This window comes from Gymnoscopelus microlampas (assembly GCF_963454915.1).
Source record: "Gymnoscopelus microlampas genome assembly, chromosome: 3".
Lineage (NCBI taxonomy): Eukaryota > Metazoa > Chordata > Actinopteri > Myctophiformes > Myctophidae > Gymnoscopelus > Gymnoscopelus microlampas.
Window position 1 is genome coordinate 42,945,911 of NC_139940.1, and position 14,694 is coordinate 42,960,604.

The 14,694-nt window shown below is 42.3% G+C and overlaps 1 protein-coding gene across 3 annotated transcripts in view; it reads left to right on the forward strand.

Annotated features, from left to right (window-relative positions):
- The first annotated feature begins 3,581 nt into the window (after window positions 1–3,581).
- The window catches only part of cdk14 (cyclin dependent kinase 14), a 210,680-nt gene continuing 199,567 nt past the window's right edge, over window positions 3,582–14,694 (forward strand). For 2 of the 3 annotated variants that reach the window (XM_084051514.1, XM_084051516.1), the window contains exon 1: window positions 3,615–3,695. The gene's annotated coding sequence lies outside the window, so the exon portion shown is untranslated. Of the gene's footprint in view, window positions 3,696–14,694 lie in introns of all 3 variants that reach the window. The other variant, XM_084051515.1, reaches the window with a different exon arrangement.

Here is a 14,694-nt window from a genome sequence, read left to right on the forward strand (position 1 = left end):
ATGGCATTAAATGGGGGTCCGTAGACTAATGCATGTCAAACTGGGGGTCCTTGAAATTCAAATGTTTGAGAATCACTGCTAGAGCCGTAAAAAAATCTTCTATTATGGGGGTCCCTGGCATATCTTTTCAAACGGGGGTCCGTGGGCAAATAAGTGTCAATTTGGGGGTCCTTGAAAACCACTGATCTAAATGATTGATAGTCAGGAACCAAATGGACCCTTACAGGGCGGTAACTCAATAGAGTGTCGCAGTTCCGCCACTTCCTGGTGCCGGAAGTAAATACTCGATGCATTTTTCCCATTGACTTTTCCAAAAATATTTGTGTTTCAAATGGGGGTCCGTGGCCTAGTACATATCAGACTGGGGGGGTCCTTAAAATTAAAAAGTTCCATAGGGACCCGGGACAACATCAGCAGTTATTAACACAAACACATTGACTGCCATTGACATCTATAGACGTAATGTGGTGTTTTCAGTGATTACGATAGAGGGCGCTCTTCCGCAACCTGTGAGTCATCCTACTCCTGAAGAAGAATACACCCGGAAATCATGTGATCTTAAAAAATAATCCAGCCCGTCCGGACTAGTGTTATCAGATTTATAAAAAAACATTTATCTGAGATATTTGTACTTTACTTGAGTATTTCCAATTTCCAATACTTTTACTACTACTCCACTTCATCTCAGAGGGAAATATTGTACTTTTACTCCACTACAATTATTTGACAACTTTAGTTACTAGTTACTTTTCAGATAGAAATTATGATATTATGAAACATACACAAACCATTTTAGCCCTATTTTATACATATGTTACATTTACTCAAGTAACATTTTGAACACAGGCTTTTTACTTGTAACAGAGTAATTTTTATATTGTGGTATTGCTACTTTTACTTAAGTAAAATATCTGAGTACTTCTTCCACCACTGCTGATAACTAATGAACAGAAGATCGGGGTTACAATTTTACATCTTTATTGAAAAAGAATGTCTGGGGGTCTCGAAAGATTAGTAAGTGGTGGATTAATTAATGAGTTATTTCCCGGCAGTGAATGTGTTAACCACATGTCATTCTGCCACTTGAATGGTTCATGCATACATTATGTTCCTTCTGCCTGTGAGCCTGTCAGAAGCTGCTTTTTTTAAATTACCAACACCTGCTGCAAAGAAGGGCCTTAATTATGGTGCGCATCGCAGGTGTGTGTAATTTTATAAAGCAAAATAGTTTGTGTGGAGTTTGGACAAGCGTTGCCGCCGATGCATGGCAAATTCAGCAAAAAAACTAAACAAAACTACGTCTTTTTGATGGCACTGCGGCGTCTTTTTGTTGGTAATGCAAGCGATCATGTTAATATAAAGTACATTTCATTTCATTTCATTACATTTGTACATGAAGATGAACATTTCGGTGTGATAAATATATTGGGTGACAAAGGTTATCCACTCACGGAACACAACTAATGTGAGCGGACATTGTCCAAAGACGCAGACGGAATACGGTGTGCGGTGGCAGGGGGGGTGGTCAAGTTACCCTCCCCCATTCAAAAATGGCCTCTGCGCCCTTGAACGTACTGGACCGCTACAGATAACAAAAAACAACAACATGGGTACTGTAAATGGAACCTGTCAACAGAGCTGATGGACTTAAGGCTAAAGTATCGACTTACGACTTAAGGTTGGACGGACGTCGCTATGGCGACCAGCTTACTGTCTATGGAGGTGGGGGGGGGGGGGGGGGGGGGGTACTGCAGTAACTGCTACCTGAAGCCAGTTGAGTTGTGTTGAGTGGAGCTGGCACACATAACAGTGAGACTGAGAAACGTCACAGTGAGAAAGTAGCTGGAGAGGGTGGACAGTGAGTCCACCCTCTCCAGCTACTTGGAAAAAGAACCACTTTATTTGCAAAACACGAAAACGTTTCCACCCTCTAGGGATCTTCTTCTGGTCCATTTAAGTCCATAAAAAGATTTATTTTTGGTCTTTTTATGCCTTTAATATTGATAGGACAGTAGGCTAACAGGAAATAGAGAGAGAGATCGGGAGTGACACGCAGCAAAGGCCGTAGGGATCGGGACTCCAACCCACGACACGCTGCCTTCTGGGCAATTTTTTACTTGAAGATCCCTAGAAGAGGGTCGAAACGTTGTCATGTTTTGCAAATAAATTGGTTCTTTTCCACGTATAGCTGGAGCACGGGCAGTACTTTTCTCAATACTTAGCCTTTTTTTTGGGCCTCAGCACCCATTGTGGATGTCGTTGCGTATATTTCAGTTTGCTTTGGAGCTGGTACCGTACCATGCGGTGGAACAGAGCCTTTGGTGTTGAACAACCTGGCACATTAGAAGTGACTTCCATCCCCTGTGGAGGTGGTGGTGGTGGTGCTACTCATCCTAGCAGGGCTACTATGGCCTGGAGCCCAGGTTTCTCCAGTGCTGTGATGCTGTTCTCCAAACTGTGCTTCTCAAACTTGTCCATGTCAAGGACCCCCAAATGAATATGTATTTGGCCGTGGAATATGTATTTGGTGCTGGAAAATAAGATCCTCTATTTTCAATCAGCCGATGGGTTAAAGTAGTTAAATAGATTTTGATGCTGTTTTAACCCATTAAAACCACGAAAGCATCTGTGTGTGGACTTTATTGTCCATTAATCATCAAATGGAAATTTGCCTTTGGCACAATGGCAGCCAGTATACAACAATATAAAAAAAAGTAAGTGCAATTTTGAGGTATTTTCACTTGACTGGAGTATGTCCAATTTTCATTTTCATTTTCTAGTCCACTACATCTCAGAGGCAAATATTATACTTTTACTCCACTACAATTATTTGAAAACTGTATACCAACACTTTTGTACTCTTACTCAAGTACATTTTGAACACCAGACTTTTACTTGTAACAGAGTAATTCCACATTGTGGTATTGACACTTTTACTTACGTAAAAAATGTCAGTACTTTTTCCGCACACGCGCACACACACACACACACACACACACACACACACACACACACACACACACACACACACACACACACACACACACACACACACACACACACACACACACACACAGTCACAGAGACTGCACCATCCACAGCCCTCCGCTAGCTTTAGCCTGTGTTGCTGCTGAATGCTGCTGCAGCCTCGGCTGGTGATGATGCCACAACCTGCTTCCTCAAACTCCTCTCGGACCGTACCATTCTCTGTGAAACAGGAGCACCATGCAACGCAACGCAAACACACAAAAAAGGAGATTCCTTTACCTTCCGTCTGCTGCGTCACACCCCGTTTATAATGCCCCCCCCCCCCCCCCCACACACACACACACACACACACACACACACACCGAACACAATGCTCACTGTGCCAGAAAGGATTGCGACACACAGCCTCCTGATATTTCCTCTCCTTCCCCCCCTCAGGTTTCACCCCCCTTCTGCTCATAGTACAATCTCATCCTCGCTGCCAGCCTGCTAGGGCAGCTAGAGAGAGAGAGAGAGAGAGAGAGAGCTAGAGAGAGAGAGCTAGAGAGAGAGAGTGAGAGAGAGAGAGAGAGAGAGAGAGAGAGAGAGAGAGAGAGAGACAGAGAGCTAGCGCGGGGAGATGTTTTGAGCCGGTTTGCAGGGATAGAGTATTGTGGTGCTAGTCTTCTCTTCTGAGGCATCTAGGTGAGCTGTTCTTCTGCAGTAAGGTAAGAGAAGAGTGACTGAGATTAGCGCTCGTTTAGTCATGTCTCCCTCGTTCACTGTCACCCCCCCGTCCCACCCCCCCTACCGCCGCGCTCCCAGTATATCGGTGCATGTGTGTGTATATCCCCCTTGTCTCTAGTGTGCGGCGCGTGAGTGTGTGTGTGTGTGTGTGTGTGTGTGTGAGAGTGAGAGACTGACAGTGCGAGTGGAGTAATGCATGTCGTGGAGATTGAACGGTATATATACTCACCAAAAAACACATACTGTAGCAGCATCCTGTACACATGCAGTGCCGTACATTATATATACCCTGCCGTTGTTGCAACGTGCACTAAAGCACTGAAACACATTGGCACACTGGCACGACATGTTGGCATAGTATGAGTATAAGATTGTATGCGTGTTTCTTTGATGTGTGTGTGTGTGTGTGTGTGTGTGTGTGTTGGGGGGGGGGGGGGGGGGGGGGGTTGGCGAGCACCCATGCTATAGGTGGACATACTGTAGGCCGGCCCACCTGACTAATACTAGATCTATACTTACTTGGCTGGCACTTCGCGTGCCAATGTGTCGTGCGCTAAAAATAGCCCCGATCTGCAAGCTCAGAAGGCGGCGCGCTGCGTGAAGACGGAGAGAGGATGTGACGAGGGGGTCCCAGGAGGGCAGAGAGGGAGGAAGTGGTACTCGGGAGGAGGAGCAGCATTAGAAGAAGAAGAAGAAAAAGGGGGCGGGAGCTTGTTGTGTCCGTATAACTCCTTAACGGTCTCATCCGCACTTTTTCCAAAACAAGCCTCTCTTGACGTTGCGTCGGCGGCGCATACAGTATGAAGCCATGAATGACAGCACCGCTAAAGCCTGAGTTCAATCGTGTGCCGCTTGTCTGTCTCGCCCCCAAAATTAGCCGATCTACAAGCTCACACCACAATGTGTGGCACAGCTATGACGTAGTTGTTGTGAGCTTGTAGATCGACTGTTTTGGGTGTGCGCGACAGCGATGCACAACTAAGATTACATTAAAACCTGAATGTAAAAGAATTATAAATGTTTAACCATAATCACCCATGTGTTTCTCGCGAGGACCAGGAATTATTTCAGAAAGGCCCTCATAAATATAGTAATACAAAACACACACACACACACACACACACACACACACACACACACACACACACACACACACACACACACACACACACACACACACACACACACACACACACACACATGCACACGCACACACTCCCTCTGCCCATCCCCTTCCTTGCTGACACAGATAGCATGTCCCTTGTTTTGTGGTGAAATGGATGGATGCTGGGTGTAAAGGTGTTTAATGGATTCTAGGTGTTTTACTGTGTGTTGTGAAGGCAGTCAGGCTGTGCTGCTGCGTCACATTGGTGGTACAGTACCTTATCACTGCTGGTGGGCTTCTGGAGAGGAGAGGACCACCCCACAGGGACACAGAGTGGGAACAACACACACCACTTTCCCCATGTGTGTGTCAACGCCTTGTGTGTGTGTGTGTGTGTGTGTGTGTGTGTGTGTTAAAGGGAGAGATGGAAGGGTGTGAGGAAAGAGGAGTGTGGATAAGTGGTGTAGTCTGGAGAGGGAAGGAGATGAGTGTTGACAGAAGACATGGCCAAATATCAGCAGTGCAGTCAGAGTCTTCTCTGCTGTATGTTGGCTAAACCAGTTTCTTTCTTGATTGTCAGTGTGCCAAATCAACATTATGTTTAATTATGACACCACATCAAAATATATTTACAACATATTTTGATTGTCCATATGCATATTTACAACCTTTATTTTATTTCACTTCAGGATATCATGATCATTAGATTCAGATCAATAACCCACCCATCTCCCAGACTCCCTCCCCAGTCAGAGTTATAGGAGTTTGTATGAATGTAGAATTATGTGCAGAATGGAATTTGCATACAGATGTGAGGGGATTTAATTTAACTTTAACTTGATTTTAAAAGAAAAAATCTCTCTCTCACACTTGTGCCAGTGATCACCCTCACCTGTGCCAATGTTTGCACCCGTGCCTAAGGTTTCCTATACCCCTGGTATATACTGTACTTTGTTAGCCAATCGACAAGCCCACAACGGTTGCTGTTATTTTTCACTGACTGTTCGCTTCTTTTCACCAAACGTTTGTCTATTTTCGCCTATTATTACATGCCTATAGGGATGCTAGCGTTCATGTGGTCAGTCTTCACCGAGAGGCAAAGAGTGAGTCCCCTGTATGCTGGTTGAGCGTCCAATCACAGTGACCCTGTTGTAGCAAAATACGGGAAGTAGTTTGAGGTGAAGCCTATCTTCATAAGAGCCATCAGTTTATATCAGCTGTGCGATTTATTTTCCTTCCCTCTGCTACAGTAACCGTACATAACGCCTACACCATGTACGGTTAAAGCGTTGCATCCACGCAGAGTGCACGCCCCCTGTGTATTATTCTATATAAATGGTATGTGTTGCATACAGTACTGTATATGTATTTATATCCCGTTCAATCCGGGAATGCACCTGTGTCATTGTAGATTTTTAGCCATAACCATTATTTTATACTTTGGCTATTCAAAAATAGCAGATATACAAGCTCATAGCGTGGCACCGAGTGCCAAAGAATAGCCAAAGTATAGAATAATGGTTATAGCTCAAATCTAAAATGACACAGATGCGTTCCTGGTTTCAATGGGATATAGGCTGTGCCCTGCATTCAAATGAATGCAGTGGCTTCAGTTATGAGCGCCGGTTTTCTGGAAACGAGAGGTCAGAACCTCAACCATGAGATCACTTCACTACGAGGACTGTACACTACGATCTGACCCTCCTCTGCAAAAGCACTCAGAGTGGGCGAGCCATTTATCATTTGCGTTATTCGTGCTTATAATAATGGAGGCCGGAAAAGAAACAAATATAATACATATATAATTATCAGAATTGTAACCGAGGCGGTTTCTAATGGCTTTGCAATTGTGATTGCAATATGAAGAGGCCACAACAATAACCGTGTTTACTTGACTGGTATTTCCTACTAATGAGTCCAGGGTTTGAATATCCAATTACGGCTCGACAGAAGCAGTTTATGCCGTATAGTGGTGGGCTGCTGCTGCTGGATCCAGCCAGCTTTAATGCACTTACAACTGCTACACACGGCACAACATGGGGGCTTGATAGAATTAAGGTCAGCTTACAAGATGTAGACTAGCTTCCCCACTCCACACAACGACGACGACAACAACAAAAATGTCCTTCTCTTCTGTGACTTCCTATCAGTGTTGATTTGGACAGCAAATTTTGATTTAGTTTTCGTCATAGTCTTTTGAAAGAAATTCCATTTAGTTTTAGTCATATTTTAGTCATCTGAAATGTTTTAGTTTTTGTCTAGTTTTAGTTGACTAAACATCATAAGATTATTGTCGAGTGTCGACTAAATCTACAGTTGATTTAGTCGACTAAAATGTATGTTGGCGGTGCCTTGATGGCGTCGTAATGGCTGATTATACACTTGGTTGCATGCTGAAAATAGCCGATCTACAAGCTCGCAAAGTGTGATGCGTTGTGAGCTTGTAGATCTTCTGTTTTCAGAGTCCAACACCCGAGTGCAAACAAACAAAATTTCTTTGTTTGGATCTCCTCTCAACTAGTCCCTCCCTGACATTTTACTCTAGTTTTTATTTGCTGTCAGCATTGTCAATATACTTAGTTAAAGTTTTATCATCGTAGCTTAGTTTTTTTTCCACGTTTTTCTTTCGTTTTTAGTCGATGAACATTTTTCGTCATAGTTTTAGTCGACTAAATCAACACTGCGTCCTATGTCTGGAAGAGACACTGTTGTAGTTACTCAGTCCAGACTATTTGTTCTGACCATCTGAATGATCATAGAAGGTGGCATGGTGGTGGTGGCACAGACTTGGTATACTATTGTTTTGGGTACAGTTTGTTCCTGTCACACACACAAGCAAGTTCCTCTCTTATCCGGGTATATAACTAGACTCTCTCACCCCCCGAGAACTACTGTACTGTACCTTTGAATATTTTATTAGACAGAAATGTGAAAACAGCACGAGTACAGTCAAACACTTTGTCTAAAAGCATAACACCGAAAATGTCCTTGCAGTCTTGTTTCCATTGGGGTCCTAGGTATTGAATTCATCAACATATAAAATAGCACCAAACATTCAATATCATCACAATATAAAACACTCAAGTACAGAAGTCCTGATGTCACTCGTTCATCCACTGGGTCACTCGCGGAAGTAATTTCTCTATGGAGAATAACATTGGGTCATCTTCGAATCGTCTCATATAAGAATTGTGGTTCAAAAATAAACAAACTGTCTCGCCGATATTGTCAGGGAGGTGGCTCTGCATCTTTTATGATAGTCAGTCACTCATATTAAATACAGTCTGTTTCTGGCGAAATTGTAACTAATTTGGTGGAAGTAACATTAGCGTTTTCTCACCGTCAGTTGATGCTTCATATCCATAAGAGTCAAACCGCCGGGATCATTTGTTTATTTTTGGAACACAGTTCTTATTTGACGCAATATTAAACACTTCTATGGGGATTCAGAATGGGGGAAAAAACGTGACCCAGGTAGGATGCGTAAATGACGTCAGACTTCGGTGCTCTATATGTACAGAGTAGAAAAGGGTGGGGGGGGTGGGGGTCTTCGCCTGTCTAAGGGAGAAGTGATAACTACCTCCCCTTTGGCTTCCTGAAAGGTGCATTTTCAGGGCTGTTTTAAAGGAAGCCAGTGATCTACATTTTCTTCACCTGGCATCATCATTCTACATATTGTGTTCATTATTTCCAAAAATCACACATTTGGGTCTTGGCCACTCAAAGTTTTTGTTTCCGTTTGAGAGTTTTGCTTAAGCTTTAATCCATGCTAGCACTTCAGCATCAAAGAAAAAACTCCCCTTGTAATATTCTATTGTTGGGTTATGATTCGGCTCCGTGGATGCAGCGTTTTGATCATGATCCGAGCGCACTGGCGGCTGGCTGCCAGCTCCAGTCAGGAGAGAACCCCCTACTGTGAGGTGATGAGGTGGGCTGAGGTATCGGCCGGGGGGGGGGGGCACTCGCACCAAGTATACTGAGTGCACGCAGTTGTTGAGGAACTCTGCCAATTTAGCCATTAGCGTGTCTTAACCCATTCAATCCGGGAACGCATCTGTGTCATTTTAGATTTGAGCTATAACCATTATTTTGTATAGATTTACAAGCTCATAGTGTGGCACAGAGTGCTGCACTACGAGCTTGTAGATCTGCTTTTTTTTTTTTAAACGTGAAAACATTTGCAAATCTTTGAATACATATTTTTTTAAGCGGACATTTTTAACTCGAATCTTTGCTTCGTGGGGGGTTCCTGGAACAAAACATTTTGAGTTGGGGGTCCGCGGGCCAAATACATCAAAAAATGTTTTGTAAATCCTAACAGTATGTTGCTATATCAGTGGTGCTCCAACTTTTTCCATGTCAAGGACCCCCACAATGATATATATTTGGCCGCGGACCCCCATCTCAAAATATTTTGTTCCAGGGACCCCCAGAAGCAAATATTGAAGTTATAAATGTTCGCTTTATTCGTTGCTGTCCGGCAGAAACCAACATTCTTTTCCATAAATCAGTGCTATTGAACACCCTTTACGTCTGTGTGTTGATAAGAAAAAATATTGAACCAATTAAAAGTAAAAAGCGCTTCTGACAAAACCAGCTAACTCCATTGGATCCTCAAACTTTCTGCTAAACCAGCTAACTCCAACAAAGGGGGGTGGAGTTAGCTGGTTTTGCTGACTCCAGTCTCCACCCCCTTTTGACCTCCAACCTCATTAGCGTGGAGGTCCATTTAGCTGTTCTTATCATTGATTAACAAAACCTCCTAATTTCCTGAAAAATAAACATTTTGGACAGCAGAGATATATATATTCACAGATTTGCGCAAATTGCCAAGATTTAAAAAAAATAGCGGATCAACATGCTCATAGCACGGCACTCTGTGTCTTGCTATGAGCTTGTATATCTGCTATTCTTGAATATCCAAATAAATCTTAAAATGACACAAATGCGTTCCCGGTCTTAATGGATTAAGCCTCTCTGTCTTACACACCTTCCCCATCACATCACATCCAAAGGGCTTGGCTGGAAGGTAGATAGAAGGTAGGGCTGACTCACTGGCTGGCAGACAGGGAGGCGAGAACGTTCGCCTCCCCCTGGAAGACATGGAGCTTTTAAAAAGGGCCCCTCGGGAGCTCTCCATCACTCCTAAGGGACCCGGGCTGTCTTAATGGTCGTAAAATTTGGCCAATCAGTTCACATCGTGACGGCTATTTGGAGTTATAGATATAGTGTAATTCAGCCAAGACCTTGAAAGCCAGTACATTTTGTATGCAAGGGTGCATTTGGAGTGTAGTCCACTTCTACACTCTCAGAGTTAAATGAACTCTGAGGATTTTACAGTTTGGAGGTCAAACAAATGGGGCCAAATGGGGCCTGATGTCAGTGGTGGAAAGTAACTAAGTATGTTTACTCAAGTACTGTACTATTTTTACTTTAGTATTTCCAATATCCAATACTTTTACTTCTATTCCACCCACGACATCCCAGAGGCAAATATTGTACTTTTTACTATTTTCATTATTAGAAAACCACTTCAGACCTGTATATTACTATATTGTGAGCTTGTAGAACTGCTATTTTCAAAGGATTTGTATACATTTTATACATTTGAAAACATGTGAAATGGGACCTTCTGCAAAAGGAGTACTTTCTACCTTTGGTACTTTAAGTATATTTTGATACTCTTTTTTTGTAAAAATTACTTTTACTCAAGTACATTTTGAATACCGAACTTCTACTTGTAACAAAGTGAGACTATATTTTGCAATAGGGTATTTATACTTTACTTGAGTAAAACAATTGTAGTACTTATTCCATCACTGGCCTGATGCATAACCAAACCAGGGGGGTCCTTGAAATGAACTAGGTTGAGAATCACTGGTCTAATGGTCATAAACGTTGGCCAATCACTTTGCGTCGTGATAAAGGCTATTAGAGTTATAGTTCTGGAGCAATTTAGCCAAGACCTTGAAAAGCCATCCAGTACATTCTGTGCAGAGGAACAATTTCTCTATTCATTATAGAGAAGCTTCTCTATTCACAGCCTCAGACATGGTGACGGACGCTAAAGCAGAATTACTTTGCACCTTTAGTAAGGCAAGTCATTATACTCCACTGTGTTTGAGCCTGCTTTTTAATAGGCTATTCTCTGCAGGTGATTGCAGCGCTATCAATGTTGGGCAATTTACTCAACAAGAATAATAGGTCACTAGTTACTTGTTAATCCTGTAAATAGTAATGTTTCATTACTTATTACTTGTTATCATATCAAAGTGGTGATAGCTTGTAGATTTGTTATTTTTCTCCTGCTATGGAGTATAAATTATAGGCTTAAATATAGTCTTATCTTATTTGCAATGGAAACAAGCCTTTGGCTTTTTTTGTGTCGCATCCGTTTGCCTTATTTTTCAACACATTGTAACTGCTGTACTTGTAAACATGTGTCAATATAAAATATTTAATCAATCAATCAATCAATGGTCGAAAACAAATTGCGATCATTAGTAACTCAAAAACATAATTGTAATATCCCATTAAAACCGGGAAAGCATCTGTGTCATTTTATATTTTTGCGTTGGCTATTTAAAAATAGCAGATTTGCAAGCTTGAGAACTTGAGATTGAGAACAACTGATTTAGAAGGCATTTGTAGAATCGGCCTCAGGTCATGTTATTATAGTTTTGGCAATTTTAGTTACACTACTAGTTACTGGGGAAAGTATTAATGTTGCAGTAATATATTACTTAGCAACTAGTTACTGCCTAGTAAGTGCTGTAAGTAGTTTTCTCCCAGATTGCTCTGGTTCCTCGGCGGTCGGTGATCTGCATGCTGCTTCTAATAATGGACTCCTATCTGGGCCATCAGTTGGCTGTTGGAATATTTGATTCCAGCGCTGATGTTAATTAGTCTCCGTGCAAGAGGAATTCTAACTCACAATATCTCCAGGCTAGCTCGCCCAACTCCTTTCAAAGCGAACAGCCAGAGAGTTCATGATGCCAAATTATGCAGATGCGCTCGAGCAAAGACCGATTACAAGACACTGTCGGGTGTCCTGGGGACCACCATCAGGGATCCAAATGGACCCCTTATGGGTCTGTAACTCAAGAGAGCGTACAAATGGAACCGAACATCCTGCAGAGCCACGCTTTTGAAGAAGCGGAGAGAAAATGCACCGTGACATCAATGTCATCATGCTGAAAACCTGCAATGGCGTGATGTCCTTCTAGGGTTGCTAACCGTCCCTTGAAATAAGGAATCTTCCCTTATTTGGAAGCTAAAAGACTTGTCTTATTCAATACAAGGTCTGCTAAGAGGATTTTAAACCCAAGAAAGCCTATGGCTTGTTTCCATTGGGGTCCTTTGTACTCAATTCATCAAATTGAGTACAAATATTGTCCCTTATTTGAATTGCAAGTGGTATACAACCATCCTGTTTTGTGATGTATTCTATGCAGAACAACACTCAGGTCTTACTCTACCTCCTCCAGGTATTTCAGCGTTGCTGTTGTTACATTTGAAGTGAAAATGGGGGTTATACAGTGCATGGGCAGCACAAAGAGCCCAGTCTCCCTTTGGATTTTAAGAGCAATACTATGTTATGTATGTCATTATGTTGCCGCTTGCATATTTTGCTGTTGTCGGGACAGAAACCTCTTATTTCCATAATCTAACTTTTCGTGTGTTTCTCGTAAATGAACGTCCAACTTGATCGTTCTACAGCGTCACACAAAAGCATCAAAAGTAGCAGATCCGCAAGCTCGAAACGCGGCGCGAAGCGACGCGTTTTGAGCTTGCAGATCTGCTACTTTTGATGGTTTTGAATTTGAATCCTGAAAAGTCACATTTTGGGATATATGTGGTTTCCACTCGACCAGCGACGAGATTTGTAAATGTGTTTTCGGAAACACCCTGTCATCACTTCAGACATAAGGTGACATTCTATTATGCTAAGCCGCCACAATAATTCCCATTCCATTTCCCATATGTGTTTCTTTCTGACTTGTGAAAGGCACACAAAGACTTTGTATAGCAACGGAAGCATATTTGTGTTGTTGCGGGCCAAGAAACCAATTGGTTATTTTTAACACAGCGGCAGTTATAAAGTTTCTAATGGAATGTATGAGAGTCTCCAGTGTCTCCATTTTTTCCCCCCTTCTTTTTTCCCCGTCTATATCCGGGAGAAGTTGAATTATAGCATGCATATATACTTTCTCAGCAGCGTTGGCCCACATTCATACATGGCTGGGAACTGCACAGTACAAGCACACACTGTCTTCTAGTGTTCCTGTATTAAAGTTCTCAGTCGACTCGCCTTCTATGAAAGCATGTCGCGCATCAACAAATAGTCAATCTACAAGCTCACAACACGTGTTGCGAGCATGTACTGTTGATCGGCTGTTTTTGGTTATTGGTCATTTTAAGTTTAAAGAGTGTTTGAAGTGGTCAAACTAGCAATAGAGTAGATTTTCAAAAGCATCTTCCATAGACACGAATGGTCTTAAAAATGTCATAAAATCAAAGGTTCAAAGCCTGAATCTGTGATGTATTCAACTGGCTGGCTGTACAGTATGTAGAACAGCAGCAACAAGTTTAGAATCATGACAATACCGAAACATAATCATAACATTTTGAGTCATGAGATTTTATTTTGTTGTGTTGGGCCACTGAGCGCCAATAGAGCCATTGTGGGGTTACAACAAGTACCTTGTGGCAGTTGCTGAGGAAGATGTAATTCCCAGGGATTGAGACCTTCAACCTCCCGGTTAGAAACCTGCTTTTCCACTCTAGGCTGCGCTTTTTGTCCAAGTGTCCTTGAGCAAGACACTACTGAAACCACTTGGCTTCATACTGTATGCGCAGCCGACGCAACGTCAAGAGAGGCTTGTAACTCATTAAGGGTTAGGGTTAGGGTTAGATTTTAACCACTTTAACTGTTATTTTATACTTTTGGCTATTAAATTATTATTAAATCATGAAAATGTGTGCAAATCTTTGAATATACAATTTTTTTTAAGGGAACATTTGTAACTTAAATCTTTGCAACTAAATATTTGTGAGATGTCGGTCCGCGGCCCAGATAGATATAATTTTGGGGGTCCTTGACATGACAAAGTTTGAGAACAACTGATATTATAGCAATATAAGTGTTTCAGAAAACTGTTTTACTGTTACTGATTTAGAAGACATTTGTAGAATCGGCCTCAGGTCAGGTTAACTGCTCCTAATGGAGCAGGTTGGTTTGATTGATTTATTGAATATTTTATTAGACAGAAATTTAGAAACAACACGAGTACAGTCAAACACTTTGTCTAAAAGGATAACACCAAAAACGTCCTTGCGGTCTTATTTCCATTGGGGTCCTATGTATTCAATTCATCAACATATAAAATAGCACCAAAACATTCAATATCATCACAAAATATAAAACACTATATGTACAGATTAGGGGGGGGGAAAGGGGGTGGGGGTAAAGAAAGGGTGGGGGAGTTGCATGGCTAAGGGAGAGGTGATAGCTACCTCCCCCTTTGGCCTTCTGAAAGGTGCATTTTCAGGGCTGTTTTAAAGGAAGCCAGTGATCTATATTTTTTGAGGGATGGGGTCAGGGCATTCCACACTTGGGTGGCAGTGCTGTAGAAGGTGAATATACCCATATTTGTTTTATGGGTGGGTGGCACCAGAGCGTTGTTTACACTCCCTCTAGTATTGTGGCTGTGGGTGCTGTGCATTGCACCTGCTTGCATTGCACCTGCTGTACATTACACCTGCTTGCCTGTGTGTGTGTGCGTGAATGGGTAAATGTAAGAAACATTGTAAAAGTGCTTTGGATAAAGGGGGCTATAGAAATGCAGACGTCCACAGAGCTGTTTGCAGTCCAG